Source organism: Oncorhynchus nerka, linkage group LG2 (assembly GCF_034236695.1).
Source record: "Oncorhynchus nerka isolate Pitt River linkage group LG2, Oner_Uvic_2.0, whole genome shotgun sequence".
NCBI classification, from domain to species: Eukaryota; Metazoa; Chordata; class Actinopteri; order Salmoniformes; family Salmonidae; genus Oncorhynchus; species Oncorhynchus nerka.
In genome coordinates, this window is record NC_088397.1 from 22,573,399 (window position 1) to 22,593,215 (window position 19,817).

The 19,817-nt window shown below is 43.3% G+C and overlaps 1 pseudogene; it reads left to right on the plus strand.

Annotated features, from left to right (window-relative positions):
* Positions 1–14,103: 14,103 nt before the first annotated feature.
* On the plus strand, positions 14,104–17,643 carry LOC115120281 (kelch-like ECH-associated protein 1A; annotated as a pseudogene).
* The last annotated feature ends 2,174 nt before the right edge of the window (positions 17,644–19,817 follow it).

The window sequence follows — 19,817 nt, forward strand, 5'->3', positions numbered from 1 at the left end:
ATTCTTTGGGAGAAGGACACAGCCTATAGCGTCGCACACCTATGGAGGGGTGCAAAAGATGGAGGAGTTATAGGTTGACATAGCCAACCCCCTGGGGGAAAAGAGCGGCATCCAGAGAGTGAACGATTGAGACAGAACTGTAGCTAGCCAACCTTCTGAAATATCAACTTTTCATACCACAAGGCAAGATTAAAAACATGAATGGTACTGCAATTGTGATATTGATCAGAGCCAACTTGTTTTCCAACAGTATAATATATGTAGCAACTGCAGACTTGTGGCTATCAATAGCTGCTGCGAAGCTTAGATGCCTGGCAAGCTAACTAGCCTGCATGACAACGTTAACGGTGACGTTTCAGTGAAGTTACAGTACAGTTGCTCTAGCATAGGTAAGAGAACTGTCAACGTTTTTGAGATCTAAAATATAATGCAATCTGCCAAGGTTAAGTTATTGCCCATTTTAGTAAATGCTATTCAGCTAGCTAATTTCGTTAACTATCTAGCTAACATTTACTATCTATCATTAAACAAGATTTTACATCACATGTTAATGGTTTGGATTCATTTTGATGTGATTTTTATAGTTTTTCACAGTTTTCTTACCATAAAGGTTTCATACATTGAATTCAGAGGCTACATATCGGATAACTGTCATTCATATTCCATTCACCCAGTTCAATGTTACAGCAATAGGTTTAGGCTACTACATGATTCTCAAATTTTCCCAATTACCCATCGTGAGTTTGTTACAACCTAGCCTATGAATGAAAGTTTACAACGTAGGTGCACACAGGTCGAGATAATTTTTTTAGGTGACAGACAGTAACACATTCAATAGCGCCTTGCACACCGTTTCCTGCATCTAGCTGATCTAGTGTGTAATCATTAGTCTAACATTTGCAAACGAGAGTTTCCCTTGGACAAACTCTGGTATGTTTATGAATATACCCCTGATCACACGTAAAAACTTTCATAACAGCCACGTTGTATTCCTTCTTGCATATATGCCCTCCCCTCCTCTCACCTTTTCCGTTCGCTTGTGGACACCTCAGCTGTATGTGACCAAGCCAAACCATATCAACACCACTATACCCATCTGTCATGACTGTCCTGTAGGGATCCAAATAGGTCAGATCAGCTTTGCAGTAAATAACTTCAGCCAGACCCCCTTTCACCCGCAGAGGGGGGAGAAGGGAGCTGGTGGGGGGTTGACAGTTCACACTCTGTTGTAAATCAAGGATTAGAACATTCAGCATCTCCTTCTCCAAATTCACACAGGAATATGCCTTTGTTTCACAGACATTTTCCCGCCAAAACTCTAACATGTTCTAAAGCAAATACTGGAACAATTTTCCTGACATAGAATGTGATTTTTTCTTGTTGTTGCATTAAAATGTTATGAAGAAAATACTGTAATTTGAAAAGTACAGTGGGGAGAACAAGTATTTGATACACTGCCGATTTTGCAGGTTTTCCTACTTACAAAGCATGTAGAGGTCTGTAATTTTTTATCATAGGTACACTTCAACTGTGAGAGACGGAATCTAAAACAAAAATCCAGAAAATCACATTGTATGATTTTTAGTTATTTAATTTGCATTTTATTGCATGACATAAGTATTTGATACATCAGAAAAGCAGAACTTAATATTTGGTACAGAAACCTTTGTTTGCAATTACAGAGATCATACGTTTCCTGTAGTTCTTGACCAGGTTTGCACACACTGCAGCAGGGATTTTGGCCCACTCCTCCATACAGACCTTCTCCAGATCCTTCAGGTTTTGGGGCTGTCACTGGGCAATACAGACTTTCAGCTCCCTCCAAAGATGTTCTATTGGGTTCAGGTCTGGAGACTGGCTAGGCCACTCCAGGACCTTGAGATGCTTCTTACGGAGCCACTCCTTAGTTGCCCTGGCTGTGTGTTTCGGGTCGTTGTCATGGTGGAAGACCCAGCCACGACCCATCTTCAATGCTCTTACTGAGGGAAGGAGGTTGTTGGCCAAGATCTCGCGATACATGGCCCCATCCATCCTCCCCTCAATACGGTGCAGTCATCCTGTCCCCTTTGCAGAAAAGCATCCCCAAAGAATGATGTTTCCACCTCCATGCTTCATGGTTGGGATGGTGTTCTTGGGGTTGTACTCATCCTTCTTCTTCCTCCAAACACAACGAGTGGAGTTTAGACCAAAAAGCTCTATGTTTGTCTCATCAGACCACATGACCTTCTCCCATTCCTCCTCTGGATCATCCACATGGTCATTGGCAAACTTCAGACGGGCCTGGACATGCTCTGGCTTGAGCAGGGGGACCTTGCGTGCACTGCAGGATTTTAATCCATGATGGCGTAGTGTGTTACTAATTGTTTTCTTTGAGACTGTGGTCCCAGCTCTCTTCAGGTCGTTGACCAGGTCCTGCCGTGTGGTTCTGGGCTGATCCCTCACCTTTCTCATGATCATTGATGCCCTATGAGGTGAGATCTTGCATGGAGCCCCAGACCGAGGGTGATTGACCGTCATCTTGAACTTCTTCCATTTTCTAATAATTGCGCCAACAGTTGTTGCCTTCTCACCAAGCTGCTTGCCTATTGTCCTGTAGCCCATCCCTGCCTTGTGCAGGTCTACAATTTTACCCTGATGTCCTTACACAGCTCTCTGGTCTTGGCCATTGTGGAGAGGTTGGAGTCTGTTTGATTGAGTGTGTGGACAGGTGTATTTTATACAGGTAATGAGTTCAAACAGGTGCAGTTAATACAGGTAATGAGTGGAGAACAGGAGGGCTTCTTAAAGAAAAACGAACAGGTCTGTGAGAGCCAGAATTCATACTGGTTGGTAGGTGATCAAATACTTATGACATGCAATAAAATGCAAATTAATTACTTAAAATTCATCATACAATGTGATTTTCTGGATTTTTGTTTTAGATTCCATCTCTCACAGTTGAAGTGTACCTATGATAAAAAATTACAGACCTTTACACGCTTTGCAAGTAGGAAAACTTGCAAAATCGGCAGTGTATCAAATACTTGTTCTCCCCACTGTATATACAATATATGTACAAAGTTTCCATCTTCTATGTTGTGTATGAAATATGAAAAAATATGAAAGTACTTTTCTTAGAAAGTATTAGAGGAAATAGTTTTGTATCTAGGAAATAGTTTCGTATCTAGATAAGCAAATTTAAGTGGGACTATTGTATTACTCTCTTCAAACCATCGTATTCTACTCCTCTCATCACCCCACTGGGATCCATTGGCAAGGCTGGCTAGCCTATATTCAAATAATCATCTTCCAGAACGAATGGAAGAACAACAATAGAAGACGGATGGGGACCCCTTTTGGACAATCAGAGTCTTACAAGCATGCAGCAAAAAGGCCCAACACACTTTCCAAGAAGGCCTAGTTCTGACAGAAAACCACAACGAACCAAGACATTTACATGTAAATACATAATTTGATTTCTTACTTCATAAGGGTGGTGGTTCATGTGGAAAGTATATGATTACTGTGATAGCAGTTTCTAAATGTACCAAAGCATTATGTCTCTGTCCCTCTCTCTCTCTCTCTCCCTTTTGTCTTTTGTAACAAGCCACCATGTTGTGTCAGTCCACTAGGGACCTGTTTCTAATGTATTAAGTGTGTATGTTTATCCTGTGTTACCATTTAGTTAGCTAGTAAATAAATAATTAAACCAATTTGTGTAGTTCTGAATCATAAGTAAGACTGGGGTTTTTGTAGATGCAGGAGGTTTTGACTGTTCAGAATTATGATATGATATGAGGTTAGGATTAATAAATTGACTGTTTATGGATGTAATAGGTTAAGACCTTAGGAGTTTAATTCGGGAGACGGTAACTCTTTAAAGAACCACTCTCGTGGTGCCCCAAATCCTAATGAGTTAATTGTTACATGATTAATTTAAAGGGGTAAAAATTAACATAGTTAGTTGATTAGATAAATAACAGTAATCAGATTAAAGTAAAGTCACGACACTGCCTACATCATTGTCAAGATTTTAGCTAAAGTAACATCATAGTCAACATAGCTGATAGAACTAACACACTAGTAAACCCCCTACAATCATTCAGTAAAGTTTGTCTACAGTTAGTAAGCAGTTTAGCCCTTACACCGGCGGGCCCTGGTGGCAATAAATAAGTAAAACCAAAAGCTTGCCTTGACTTGGAAGAGTTCCAGTGTTGTGTTGGATAGTCATAGCCAGCTAGCTAACATAACATCCCACTGTTTGAGCAGGGTGTTTGAGTTGGCTAAACTAGCTAGCTGCATGTCCTAGCTAAGTAAGTGAAATTGAAAGTGAAAAAAAATACTCTCTCTCTTGCTTCTCCTTCATTTTGGAATAAATTAATTTGTTAAAAACTGTTCAACTATTGTCTTTCTCTCTATTTGAGTCAACTACTCACCACATTTTATGAACTGCAATGCTAGCTAGCTGTAGTTTCTGCTTTCAGTAATAGATTCATTCTCTGATCCTTTGATTGGGTGGACAACATGTCAGTTAATTGCAGCAAGAGCTCTGATAGGTTGGAGGACATCCTCCGGAACTTGTCATAATTACTGTGTAAGTCTATGAATGGGGGTGAGAACCATGAGCCTCCTAGGCTTTGCAATGAAGTTAACGTACCCAGAAGAGGACGGAACCTAGCTGTCCTCCGGCTACACCATGGTGCTACCCTATAGAGTGCTGCTGAGGTTACTGTAGACCTTCATTACAAAGCAGTGTGTTTTAATAAATTATTTGGTGTCATGTGAACATATTTAGTATAGTTTGATCTAAAAATTATAACTTTATTTTAATTTTTTTATTTTATAAAATTCACTGAGGAGGATGGTCCTCCCCTTCCTCCTCTGAGGAGCATCCACTGATTTAAACAACTTACAGTACGCATATCCTTTGGTAACATTACAGTAGTATTCACTTTCAATGGGGGGAGCTTTCAGAGTTAGTGCCACCTGATTTTCTTCAGACTTTGTTTTAGCTAGGTTTGCTATGTATTGCTTATTGTTCTTGTGGTAGTGTAATACATTTGTCCTGTTGGTTTCAGATGTCTTAAAAAAGACCCATAAGGAAGTGGATGTCCCTCTTGGGGACATTTGCCACCACAGGGATTTGGCCAGCCAATGTGGGCAACAGGCCACCCCCGAGGCAGAAGAGGTAGTATGACCTCAAATCAAATCAAAATGTATTGGTCACATACACATATTTAGCAGATGTTATTGCGGGTGTAGTGAAATGTTTGAGTTCCGAGCTCCAACAGTGCAGTAGTATCCAACAATACACAACAATACACATATCTAAAAGTAAAAGAATGGAATTAAGAAATACAATGAGCAATGTCGGAGTGGCATTGACTAAAATACAGTAGAAAACAATACAGTATATACATATGAGATGACTAAAGCAGTGTGTAAACATCATTAAAGTGACTAGTGTTCCATTATTAAAGTCACTGGTGATTCCATATCTATGTACATAGGGCAGCAGCCTCTAAGGTGCAGGGTTGAGTAACCGGGTGGTAGCCAGCTTGTGATGGCTACTTAACAGTCTGATGGCCTTGAGGTAGAAGCTGTTTTTCAGTCTCTCGGTCCCAGCTTTCATGCACCTGTACTGACCTTGCCTTCTGGATGATAGCGGGGTGATGGTTGATGTCCTTGATGATCTTTTTGGCCTTCCTGTGACATCGGGGGATGTAGGTGTCCTGGCTGGTCAATGAACAGCATTCTGATGTAGGTATTCTTCTTGTCCAGATGGGATAAGGCAGTGTGCAGTGCGATGGTGATTGCATTGTCTGTGGATCTATTGGGGCGGTAAGCAAATTGAAGTGGGTCTAGGGGTATCAGGTAAGGTAGAGGTGATATGACCCTTAACTAGCCTCTCAAAGCACTTCATGATGACAGAATGGGCCAGCATCCATGTGGAATGCTTTTGACACCTAGAGTCCATGCCCCAATGAATTTAGACTGTTCTCAGGGCAAAGGGGGGTGCAACTCAATTTTAGGAATGTGTTCCTGTAATGTTTTGTACACTCTGTGTATGTGGCTCTCAGAAGAAATGGTCATTTTCCCCACTGGGCACACACTGGTTGAATCAACGATGTTTCCATGTGGAACCAACGTGGGATAGATGTTGATTCAACCAGTGTGTGCCCAGTGGGGAAAATGACCATTTCTTCTGAGAGCCACATACACAGAGTGTACAAAACATTACAGGAACACCTTCCTAATATTGCGTTGCACAGCCTTGAAGTGACGTCTGTGCCCAGTGGGATGTGATGAATTTATAATTATATCATGTAATATGCAATCCACAAGAAACCTCAACAGATATCTGATAATTGAAGATACTAGTATAGTAATAATAAGCCAACCTCATTAGAACAACACTTCTTCTATATGTTAGGATTATATTACCATAAACCTTCCATCAACTCAGGTGATCTTAAATAGGTGGTTAGAAATATTATTTATTGGCCCGAGGCAGGATTCGACCTACATATTTAACATACTATTGTTCCCCAGTTTTGGTGCTTGCTATGCCAGGATAGTGGGTTTGAGTCCCGGGACCACTCATACCTAAAATGAATGCAAGCACATATTTTAAGTAAGTTGCTTTGGACAAAAGTGTCTGCATATATTATTTGTATGAAATGTTTTATTATATTACTGTAGGAAGAGATACCTGCTGGTGTCACTCTCCCATTCATTAAAAAAAATGTGATTTACTTTGTACAGAAACACACCATGTTGCTCAGCATGTAACCTGTAGCCTGAAATGATTTAATTGACATGGATAACGGTGTCAAGCAGCATTGCTTGAAGACTGTAGAGTCATGCTATGACATAGCAAATACCATTGTAAATGCCTCTAGTCAGGTTGTTAAATGATGAAGTGGATGAGCTTGCTGTCTCTGCCTGGCCGGTTCCCCTCTTTCCACTGGGATTCTCTGCCTCTAACCCTATTACAGGGGCTGAGTCACTGGCTTACTAGGGCTCTTTCATACCGTCCCTAGGACGGGTGCATCACTTGAGTGGGTTGAGTCAATGATGTGATCTTCCTGTCTGGGTTGGCGCTCCCCCCTTGGGTTGTGCCGTGGCGGAGATCTTTGTGGGCTATACTCGGCCTTGTCTCAGGATGGTAAATTGGTGGATGAAGATATCCCTCTAGTGGTGTGGGGGCTGTGCTTTGGCAAAGTGGGTGGGGTTATATCCTTCCTGTTTGGCCCTGTCCGGGGGTGTCCTCGGATGGGGCCACAGTGTCTCCTGACCCCTCCTGTCTCAGCCTCCAGTATTTATGCTGCAGTAGTTTGTGTCGGGGGCTAGGGTCAGTTTGTTATATCTGGAGTACTTCTCCTGTCCTATCCGGTGTCCTGTGTGTGTGAATTTAAGTATGCCCTCTCTAATTCTCTCTTTCTCTCTTTATTTCTCTCTCGGAGGAGGACCTGAGCCCTAAGACCATGCCTCAGGACTACCTGACATGATGACTCCTTGCTGTCCCCAGTCCACCTGGCTGTGCTGCTGCGCCAGTTTCAACTGTTCTGCCTGTGATTATTATTATTTGACCGTGCTGGTCATTTATGAACATTTGAACATTTTGGCCATGTTCTGTTATAATCTCCACCCGGCACAGCCAGAAGAGGACTGGCCACCCCACATAGCCTGGTTCCTATCTAGGTTTCTTCCTAGGTTTTGGCCTTTCTAGGGAGTTTTTCCTAGCCAACCTGCTTCTACACCTGCATTGCTTGCTGTTTGGGGTTTTAGGCTGGGTTTCTGTACAGCACTTTGAGATATCAGCTGATGTACGAAGGGCTATATAAATACATTTTATTTGATGAGCTGAGGAGAGGAGAGGAAGCCATTTCAAAGTATTGAGATGCAACCCTCAGTGATAGAACAGCACGGTGTGTTCTCGTCGGTTCTGTTTCATGTGGACACACCCACTGTTGATTCTATTAATGGTTAACTTTTGGCTACTGTCACAGTGACTGAATAGTGTGTGCTGCAAAACCACATCTTAGTTTCAACTAGTATTTGTTTACATTGTAGAGCATGTACAGTACTTGTCAAAAGTTTGGACACACCTACCCATTCCAGGGTTTTTCTTAATTTTTTTACTATTTTCTACGTTGAAGAATAATAGTGAAGACATCAAAACAATGAAATATTACACAGTATGGATTCATGTAGTAACCAAAAAAGTGTTAAACAAATCCAAATATATTTGAGATTCTTCAAAATAGCCACCGTTTGCCTTCATGACAGCTCTGCACAATCTTGGCATTTTCTCAACCAGCTTCATGAGGTAGTTACTTGGAATGAATTTCAATTAACAATTGTGCCTTGCTAAAAGTTAATTGGTGGAATTTCTTTCCTTCTTAATGCATTTGAGCCAATCAGTTGTGTGTGACAATCTAGGGGTGGTATACAGAAGATAGCCCTATTTGGTAAAAGATCACGTTCATATTATGGCAAGATCAGTTCAAAAAAGCAAAGAGAAACGACAGTCCATCATTACTTTAAGACCTAAAGGTCAGTCAATCTGGGAAATTTCAGGAACTTTGAAAGTTTTTTCAAGTGCAGTCGCCACAACCACCAAGCGCTATGATGAAACTGGCTCTCATGAGAACCGCCACAGGAAAGGAAGACCCAGAATAACCACTGCTGCAGAGGATAACTTCATTAGAGTTAACTGCGCCTTAGATTGCAGCCCAAATAAATGCTTCACACAGATTTCAAGTAACAGACACAGATCATCAACTATTCAGAAGAGACTGCGTGAATCAGGCCTTCATGGTTGAATTGCTGCAAAGAAACCATTATTAAAGGACACCAGAAAGAAGAAGATACTTGCTTGCGCCAAGAAACAACAGCAATGGACGTTTGACCGGTGGAAATCTGTCCTTTGGTCTGATGAGTCCAATTTTGAGATTTTTGGTTCCAACCGCCTAGTCTTTGTGAGATGCGGAGTAGGTGAACGGATGATCTCCACATGTGTGGTTCCCACCGTGAAGCATGGAGGAGGAGGTGTGATGGGGTGCTTTGCTAGTGACACTGTCTGTGATTTATTTTTATTTCAAGGCATACTTAATCAGCATGGCTACCACAGCATTCTGCAGCGATACGCCATCCCATCTGGTTTGCACTTAGTCCCACTATCATTTGTTTTTCAACGGGACAATGACCCAACACACCTCCAGGCTGTGTAAGGGCTATTTGACCAAGAAGGACAGTGATGTCGTGCTGCATCAGATGACCTGGCCTCCACAATCACCCAACCTCAACCCAATTGAGATGGTTTAGGATGAGTTGGATCGCAGAGTGAAGGAAAAGCAGCCAACATGTGCTCACCATATGTGAGAACTCCTTTAAGACTGTTGGAAAAGCATTACAGGTGAAGCTGGTTGAGACAATGCCAATAGTGTGCAAAGCTGTCATCAAAGGGTGGCTACTTTTGAAGAATATAAAATATAAAATCAAATTTGATTTGTTTAACACTTTTGTTACTACATGATTCCATACGTGTTATTTCATAGTTTTATGTCTTCACTGTTATTCTACAATGTATAAAATAGTCAAAATAAAGAAAAACCCTTGAATGAGTAGGTGTGTCCAAACTTCGGACTGGTACTGTAAGTCAGCAGTGTAACTTTGTTTCAGTAGTTCTGCAGATTTTTCACACTGTCTGCTGTGGACTGTATGCTTATTTGCTGTGACGACAGGGTTAGTTTTGGTGTGTAAAACCCCTTAAGCCAGATCAGGAGTTCAGTACCAGGGAACACAGCTCAGGACAATGGACCTTTTTATAGGAGGTAGTGGGGGGTGGGTGGGGTATGAAGGTCTTCTTCTCTCCCTCACTCCTGCTCTTTTTCTATCCCTTATCTCTCTCTTTTTGCCATTCACCACTCTCCCCCCCCCCCTTTCTCTCTCACTCCCCCTCTCTCTCCTGGCTGGTGGGTTTAGGTCTTATGACTTGTGATCAGGCTAGCTGTAGGGTGACACACACCCACACACTACACTAGGCCTATATCATTTCTGGTATAATTGTTTGTCCTTGTCTATTTATAAACCTTATGGAAGTGAAACTATGCTCGAGGTCTCATATAGTTTACCCAATAGCAAATTATCATATTTATGCTGAACGAAAATATAATCTCAACATGGAAAGTGTTGGTCCCATCTTTCATGAGCTGAAATAAAAGATACCAGAAATGTTCCATCCGCACAAAAAGCTTATTTCTCTCAAATTTTGTGCACAAATTCTTTTTACATCCCTGTTAGTGAGCATTTCTCCTTTGCCAAGATAATCCATCCACCTGACTTGACCTTACTGCAATTTGGTGTCGAAACCGACTTCAGTGGGAAAATGCTCACCTTCGGTGGCCACTGGCACGCTGGAGAAGTGTGCTCTTCAATAATGAATCCCGGTTTCAATTTTACCGGGCAGATGGTGTTGTGTGAGCGGTTTGCTGTTGTCAACGTTGTGAAGAGAGGCTCATTGTCGTGCCATTCATCTGCCACCATCACCTCATGTTTCAGCGTGATAATGCATGTCCCATTTCTTCCGTGGCCTGCATACTCACCAGACATGTCACCCATTGAGGATGTTTGGGATCCTCTGTATTGACGTGTATGACTGCTTGTTCCAGTTCCCGCCAATATCCAGCAACTTCGCACAGCCGTTGAAGAGGAGTGGGACTACAGGCCAAAATCAACAGGCTGATGAACGCTATGTGAAGGAGATGTGTCACGCTGCATGAGGCAAATGGTGGTCACACCAGATATTGACTGGTTTTCTGATCCATGACCCCAAGCTATTTTTTTTAAGGAATCTGTGACCAACAGATGCATATCTGTATACCCAGTCATGTGAAATCCATAGATTAGAGCATGATTCATTTATTTCAATTGACTGATTTTCTTAAATGTAACTCAGTAAAATCTTAGAAATTGTTGCATGCTGCATTTAAAAATATATATATTTTTTTATTTTACCCCTTTTTCTCCCCAATTTCTGGGTATCCAATTGTTTAGTAGCTACTATCTTGTCTCATGTGTACATGAAATTGATAATCATTTTACGAGCAGAACAGCTTAATATCCAAAAGTTTAAAACCATTTGTTTTTGAGATAGGGGTGTCACCAATGCTGTGTTCTATTCATTAGGTATGCCAAAGCTCATTTTAAAGGATATGTTACAAGCTCAAAACCATTTTAACCAAAATTACTACAATTATGACAATAACTGTGGTCATTTGCACAACAATGAAACTTTACACAGAATTCCATAATCATCACAGTCCTAGGTCTGTTGACAGTGGTGTGTGTGGGGGGGGTTAACACATTTGATATATACACACACTCCATTGGATACACACATGCTGCCTCTCCTAATGACTATATTGTCTTAATTTGCTCCCAGACAAACAGAAGCCACCAGGCCATCCCTGTGGTCATCTATCTTGGACTTGGATTTGGAGGACAACAAGTGAAGAATGACCAACCAATGATTCATCCCAGGATCCCAGAACTGGAAGCCCAACACCAAAGGACCAAGCCTTCACTCTCATGGACTAAATCAGAAATATCTGCTCTAAAGATGGAACCTCTGGACTAAACTACAACTCCATGGACTAAATAGGAATAGTTCTTAAACCGGGAATATCAGGACCAAAAGCTGAAATATCATGGACTCATTTAGGCATTTCTGGACTAAAATTGGAATCTTTGCACTGAATATGGAATTGCTGGACTGTAATAACAGATACAGTGTGGGAAAACCCACACTCCTGAACGTTTAGTAATATTGCTAAGTATCACTCATTGAGTGACTGCACTGTCACAATCATTCAAAGAGGATTAATCAGGTGCAGAATTTGACTTGGGGGATTCAGGGAAAATCAATGCTTAGTCCATTGATTGGTTAATCAGTCCCTAAGACAGACAAACGTCTTCTTCACAACAATTGAACCTGCTCTCCTTGAAGTTCTTGATGATCCGATAAATGGTTGATTTAGGTGCAATCTTAGAGGCAGCAATATCCTTGCCTGTGAAGCCCTTTTTGTGCAAAGCAATTATGACGGCACGTGTTTCCTTGCAGGTAACCATGGTTGACAGAGGAAGAACAAGGATTCCAAGCACCACCCTCCTTTTGAAGCTTCCAGTCTGTTATTCAAACTCAATCAGCATGACAGAGTGATCTCCAGGGCTTGTCCTCGTCAACACTCACACCTGTGTTAACGAGAGAATCACTGACATGATGTCAGCTGGACCTTTTGTGGCAGGGCTGAAATGCAGTGGAAATGTTTTTTTTGCGATTCAGTTCATTTGCATGGCAAAGAGGGACTTTGCAATTCATCTGATCACTCTTCATAACATTCTGGAGTATATGCAAATTGCCATCATACAAATTGAGGCAGCAGACTTTGACACAAATAATAATTTTCAATCTCAAAACTTTTGGCCACGACTGTATATACACCCTTCATCAGTTCCAGAGTGAAAGCATTAGAAATGTGCTTATGCTTATCGTCAGGCTTGAAGTCGTAATTATACAGGATTCTCTGACCTTTCTTGCACATGTACAGCGCCTTCAGAAAATAGTCACACCCCGTGACTTTTTCCACATTTTGTTGTTACAAAGTGGGTTTAAATTTGATTTAATTGTCATTTTTGGTAAACAATATACACAAAATACTCTGTCAAAGTGGAAGAATAATTCTAACATTTATAAAAAAATATATATATAAACTCAGCAAAAAAAGAAATGTCCCTTTTTCAGGACCGTGTCTTGGAAAGATTTTGTAAAAATCCAAATAACTTCACAGATCTTCATTGTAAAGGGTTTTAAGTATCACTGTTTCCCATGCTATGTTCAATGAACCATAAACAATTAATGAACATGCACCTGTGGAATGGTCGTTAAAACACTAACAGCTTACAGACGGTAGGCAATAAAGGTCACAGTTATGAAAACTTAGGACACTAAAGAGGCCTTTCTACTGACTCTGAAAGAAGGATGCCCAGGGTCCCTGCTCATCTGCGTGAACGGCCTTAGGCATGCTGCAAGGAGGAATGAGGTCTGCAGATGTGGACAGGGAAATAAATTGCAATGTCCGTACTGGGAGACACCTAAGACAGCGGTACAGGGAGACAGGACGGACAGCTGATCGTCCTCGCAGTGGCAGACCACATGTAACAACACCTGCACAGGATCAGTACATCCGAACATCACACCTGCGGGACAGGTACAGGATGGCAACATCTGCCAGAGTTAGACCAGGAATGCACAATCCCTCCATCAGTGCTCAGACTGTCCGCAATAGGCTGTGAAACTGACAATTAACATGTAAGTCTATATCGTTGTTTTTTGTTTGAATTGTTTATGTGTTCGCTATGCGGGGGAAATGATAAGACAAGCGGAACTACGTAGCTAGTAACTGTTGTAACGGGGATCATTATTGTAGTGTAACGGACGTGAAACGGCTAGCTAGTTAGCGGTGGTGCGCGCTAAATACATGAGTCCATGTCCCAGACAGACAGAACACCCTCCTGAGTCCATGCCCCAGACAGACAGAACACCCTCCACTCTCCTCCTGAGTCCATGTCCCAGACAGACAGAACACCCTCCTGTCTGTCTGGGGCATGGACTCATGAGGAGGGTGTTCTGTCTGTCTGGGACATGGACTCAGGAGGAGAGTGGAGGGTGTTCTGTCTGTCTGGGGCATGGACTCATGAAAACACCCTCCACTCTCCTCCTGAGTCCATGTCCCAGACAGACAGAACACCCTCCACTCTCCTCCTGAGTCCATGCCCCAGACAGACAGAACACCCTCCACTCTCCTCCTGAGTCCATGTCCCAGACAGACAGAACACCCTCCACTCGCCTCCTGAGTCCATGTCCCAGACAGACAGAACACCCTCCTCCTGAGTCCATGCCCCAGACAGACAGAACACCCTCCACTCTCCTCCTGAGTCCATGCCCCAGACAGACAGAACACCCTCCACTCGCCTCCCGAGTCCATGTCCCAGACAGACAGAACAACAACACCAGCAGAACAACAGTACCCCTCATTCTGAAATGATACCTGTTCAGATATGATACACTTTGAGGCTCAGACCCCTGACTCATATACACACATCTCAGTTAAGCAGTACGTGTACAAGAGACACGTCATGAAAAAGTCCAGGTTGGTACGTTTTATCAATGTTGTATCAGACCATGAGAGGTCCAACTGTTTGGTGACCGGTCCCCTGACGTCACCTGTTCCTTATAGACACAAACCGTGCGCTTAGTCAGACATAGAATTGCTTTGACGGACTGTGTGTGAGCATGTGACGCGTGTTGACTGTGTGTCTATTTGTCCCTACCCCAGGTAACCAAAGAGGAGGAGTTATTCAGTCTGTCTCACTGTCAGCTGTTGGAGTTCATCAGCCAGGACAGCCTCAAGGTGCTCTGTGAGTCAGAGGTATGGATTTGATTTATATTCTATATACATGGTTTATCCTGAGGTGTATATTTCTATACTTCACTTATATGCATATTTCTATGTGAAAATCAAGATAACCGCCTGCCAAAGTGTGACCATGAGCTCCTTGATGTCAGGTGTACAAGGCTTGTACAGACTGGCTGCGATGGGACGTGGAGAGCAGAGCTCCGTATCTCCACGCCCTCCTCAATGCTCTCCACGTCTACGCTCTGCCTCCCAAGTTCATCAAGATACAGCTCCAGTCCTGCCCCATCCTCAGCAAGGCAAGTCTCTATGTCGTCTATTTATCTATGACCGGTTGCTGGGATTGATTGATAGATTGAGGAATACCAAATTCGATTATTCAACTATTTTCATGTTCCTTCATTCCAGGCCAACTCCTGTAGCGACTTCCTGTCGAATATATTCCAGGAAATGGCGTTGAGGAAGCCCCTCCCCCCTGCGCCTCACTGTGGAACACAGCTTATCTACGTAGCCGGAGGGTAGTCTACAAACATATGATGGGGTGTAGTAGGATACGATACAATGAGATAACTGGATGATATGATATCATACGAGTATGACAATATAATCCTGATATGGTTATGTACTGTCTGATCCTCCTGTGTTCCATCCCAGGTATCGGCAGCACTCTCTGTCTTCTATGGAGGCCTATGACCCTGGTAGGAACATCTGGCTGAAGCTAGCTGACATGGGCTCTCCATGCAGTGGCCTGGGCTCCTGTGTGCTGTTTGGCCTGCTCTACACGGTACACGAACGCACGCACACACCTGGCTTTTTACAGCCTTGTCTGTCTATCTAACCTCTCTCTCTCTCTCACTCACTCACTCACTCACTCACTCACTCACTCACTCACTCACTCACTCACTCACTCACTCACTCACTCACATATATATATATATCCTCAGGTGGGAGGCAGGAACCTGTCCCTACAGAACAACAGTGAGTCCAGTTCCCTGTGCTGCTACAAACCCATGACCAATCAGTGGAGTCAGCACGCCACCCTCAACACCCCCAGGAACAGGGTGGGGGTGGACGGGAGCATTTACGCCGTGGGGGGGTCCCAGGGGTCCACACATCATAGCACTGAGGAGAGGTGGAGGAGAGAGAAATAGTGAGGAGAAGGGGGGGGGGGGGGTAGAGGAGAAAAGACAGAAAGAGAGAGAGATGGTAGTGTAAATTCCCCAGATAATGTAGAAATTCCTGACTAATTAGTGTGACCGCCTTTGGGCCGGCTGTGTTGTTACCTACTTCCAAGGAATGTCAATCTGGTTGGGAATGCTTCACAACTCGCTGCTGAGCGGCTAACCGGTAGGGAATCATCGTTACAGGACCCGTGGCTCTGGTAGAATACCTCAGGGATGTGTCCTTCCACCCTTGCCTCTCCTCTCCGCTGCTCTCTCACACAGCGTGTTACTAGACACAGCACAAAGCTGTTAGCTTTAGTTAATCCACTGTGAGTTACCTGGCTCCTATGCAATGAGTTAGTTATACTATCAAACTCACACTCTGATAGCTCCTACAGTCCCATGCACTCAGGTCATGATGATGAGCATTAAAGTTGCACTATGCAGAAATCGCTCCACCATTTCCTGAATGCAGAAATTCTAATAGTTTGCCTATCAATTTATGTGACAAAACAAGCAAGACAAGCAACTATAGTGTAGAGAATCATTGCACCATCTAAACCGCTGTGAAATATACTTTCCATAACCAAACATATTGTATTTTCAACTGTTGAAACTGGTGTACAAAACCCAAAGTAAAAGATGCAAAAGCGAAACTTAAGAATAGGAAGCCTAGAAATGCCGCACATAGAGCAGATCTACTGCTTCTTAGATTTGCTTTCTTTAACTGACATTTCTATGTGAATTTGGTCGGGAACACCTAAAAAAGTTACACATTGCAGCTTTAAGGCAACAATCACCATAAATTCTCTCTCTCCGCCAGGTATGACCCAGAGGCGAACTGCTGGGTGTTTGTGAGCCCCGTGTCAGTAGCCTGTTTGGGGGCGGGGGTAGCAGGTTGTGGCGGTTCTCTGTACGTGGTGGTCAGAACCGCTGGAACACAGCAGAGAGGTTCCACACCGACTCCAACACCTGGCACCAACTGGCCCCCACGACCACTGTACGCAGCAGACTGTGTGTGTGTGTGTGTGTACACCTGTCAGTGTGTGGATAACGTTTCTCCCTCTGTGTAGGTGTGGTGTGTGTGGACTCGTACCTGTATGCAGTAGGAGGGTATGACGGTCATACCCAGCTCAGCTCCATGGAGAGGTACAGTGTAACCAGAGATGTGTGGGAGCCAGTGGCCTCCATGCAGCACTCATGGGGTCACCATCTACCAGGGACGCATCTTCGTACTGGGTGAGTCTGGAGAAACCTGCCATCTTTCTGGAGAGTTTGGCCAACTTTAGAACCAGATACCATGTTGCTCCTGCTGAGCCTTGGATTCGCTCAGCCGGTGTTGAGAGTTACCTCCCTTACACCAGCCGGTGTTGAGAGTTACCTCCCTTACACCAGCCGGTGTTGAGAGTTACCTCCCTGACACCAGCCTGTGTTGAGAGTTACCTCCCTGACACCAGCCGGTGTTGAGAGTTACCTCCCTGACACCAGCCGGTGTTGAGAGTTACCTCCCTGACACCAGCCGGTGTTGAGAGTTACCTCCCTGACACCAGCCGGTGTGGAGAGTTACCTCCCTGACACCAGCCGGTGTGGAGAGTTACCTCCCTGACACCAGCCGGTGTGGAGAGTTACCTCCCTGACACCAGCCGGTGTGGAGAGTTACCCCCCTGACACCAGCCGGTGTGGAGAGTTACCCCCCTGACACCAGCCGGTGTGGAGAGTTACCTCCCTGACACCAGCCGGTGTGGAGAGTTACCTCCCTGACACCAGCCGGTGTGGAGAGTTACCTCCCTGACACCAGCCGGTGTGGAGAGTTACCTCCCTGACACCAGCCGGTGTTGAGAGTTACCTCCCTGACACCAGCCGGTGTTGAGAGTTACCTCCCTGACACCAGCCGGTGTTGAGAGTTACCTCCCTGACACCAGCCGGTGTTGCTAGGACGCAGTGGAATGGCCGTCACAGTAACAATGGAGCCCTGCCCCGGCAACCTGCCCGAGGAGGAAGAAGAAGAGGAAGTGACATAGAGTTAGAGCGAGGAGACATGACTCATCATAACTCTTTTTATATCTGACTCAACATGGCGGCAGTGCAGGACTTGTTGCAATAGAATTAGAATGAGTAGAAGGGACAAAGCTCTAAGATCACTTTTATCCAAAGCCACAAAGTTTGCATTAATCAGGAATGTCTGTTCTGCTCATTCTATGTGGAGTCAGTAGGAAGTGGACCAAGGGGAGGAAGTGATCTCACATTGACTTCAAAGTGACCATTATTAGGGTGCTACAAACAGAGTTAGGAATTAGAATACTAGAATGGACATGAACTTTCGTATGATGTCATTGTAAGACACTTTGTCTGAATCGCTAAATGGGCTGTCACTCCCAATCAGAAGACGACTGCATTGGTCACAATTTCTTTTTAAGTGTATCAACTTAAATTGAAGGAACACCTAACTTTACCAGACTCACATGACTTATTTCAACAACAGCAGCCATTACAGTCCAAGGGTACATCATGAGGTAACATCTTTCAGGTACAAAGACCCAACTGACTGGAATTATATACCTGTAGAAAAAACACAGTGAATTTAAGAGTCATTTTTCAAATGTTAAGAACAAACAGTTTATTTTTAACTAGCTAAAAATGTGAAGATATTTGTATGTATATATTATATGTACTTCGTTTTATTAGTTGTTGGAGCAGAAGTTAATTGTGTTAATGCATGTCGTTTTTTTGTATGTAATAATATATATTTTGTTATTATATTAGCAGTAGTTTCCATATTATTCTAAGTATTGTTTGTTTAGTTTTTTTCATTTGGACTGAAAATGAGATGCACCATCTCAAGAGATTTCCTCCTGCAAAATGTCAAATACATAAATAAGTGATGGGATAAAGGTCAGCCATTTTGGTCAGGGAGTTTGTCAACCATGGTTTGCCAGTGATAATTTCTTAAAATTCATTTTTTGACACTATCTGCACTGTATGTGTGTTAGCCTGCCAGCTAGTTTTAGAGGTTTGATTCCATAAACGTTTTAAATTAACTGCCAATATGCTCACATTCCATTTAAACAATGCAGTCAATCTCCAACCATACACTGTCTGGAAGTTGTAAACCAGACACTGTCTGGAAGTTGTAAACCAGACACTGTCTGGAAGTTGTAAACCAGACACTGTCTGGAAGTTGTAAACCAGACACTGTCTGGAAGTTGTAAACCAGACACTGTCTGGAAGTTGTAAACCAGACACTGTCTGAAGTTGTAAACCAGACACTGTCTGGAAGTTGTAAACCAGACACTGTCTGAAGTTGTAAACCAGACACTGTCTGGAAGTTGTAAACCAGACACTGTCTGGAAGTTGTAAACCAGACACTGTCTGGAAGTTGTAAACCAGACACTGTCTGGAAGTTGTAAACCAGACACTGTCTGGAAGTTGTAAACCAGACACTGTCTGGAAGTTGTAAACCAGACACTGTCTGGAAGTTGTAAACCAGACACTGTCTGGAAGTTGTAAACCAGACACTGTCTGGAAGTTGTAAACCAGACACTGTCTGAAGTTGTAAACCAGACACTGTCTGGAAGTTGTAAACCAGACACTGTCTGGAAGTTGTAAACCAGACACTGTCTGGAAGTTATAAACCAGACACTGTCTGAAGTTGTAAACCAGACACTGTCTGAAGTTGTAAACCAGACACTGTCTGGAAGTTGTAAACCAGACACTGTCTGGAAGTTGTAAACCAGACACTGTCGGGAAGTTGTAAAACAGACACTGTCGGGAAGTTGTAAAACAGACACTGTCGGGAAGTTGTAAACCAGACACTGTCGGGAAGTTGTAAACCAGACACTGTCGGGAAGTTGTAAACCAGACACTGTCGGGAAGTTGTAAACCAGACACTGTCGGGAAGTTGTAAACCAGACACTGTCGGGAAGTTGTAAACCAGACACTGTCGGGAAGTTGTAAACCAGACACTGTCTGGAAGTTGTAAACCAGACACTGTCTGGAAGTTGTAAACCAGACACTGTCTGGAAGTTGTAAAACAGACACTGTCTGGAAGTTGTAAAACAGACACTGTCTGGAAGTTGTAAAACAGACACTGTCTGGAAGTTGTAAAACAGACACTGTCTGGAAGTTGTAAACCAGACACTGTCTGGAAGTTGTAAAACAGACCCTGTCTGGAAGTTGTAAAACAGACACTGTCGGG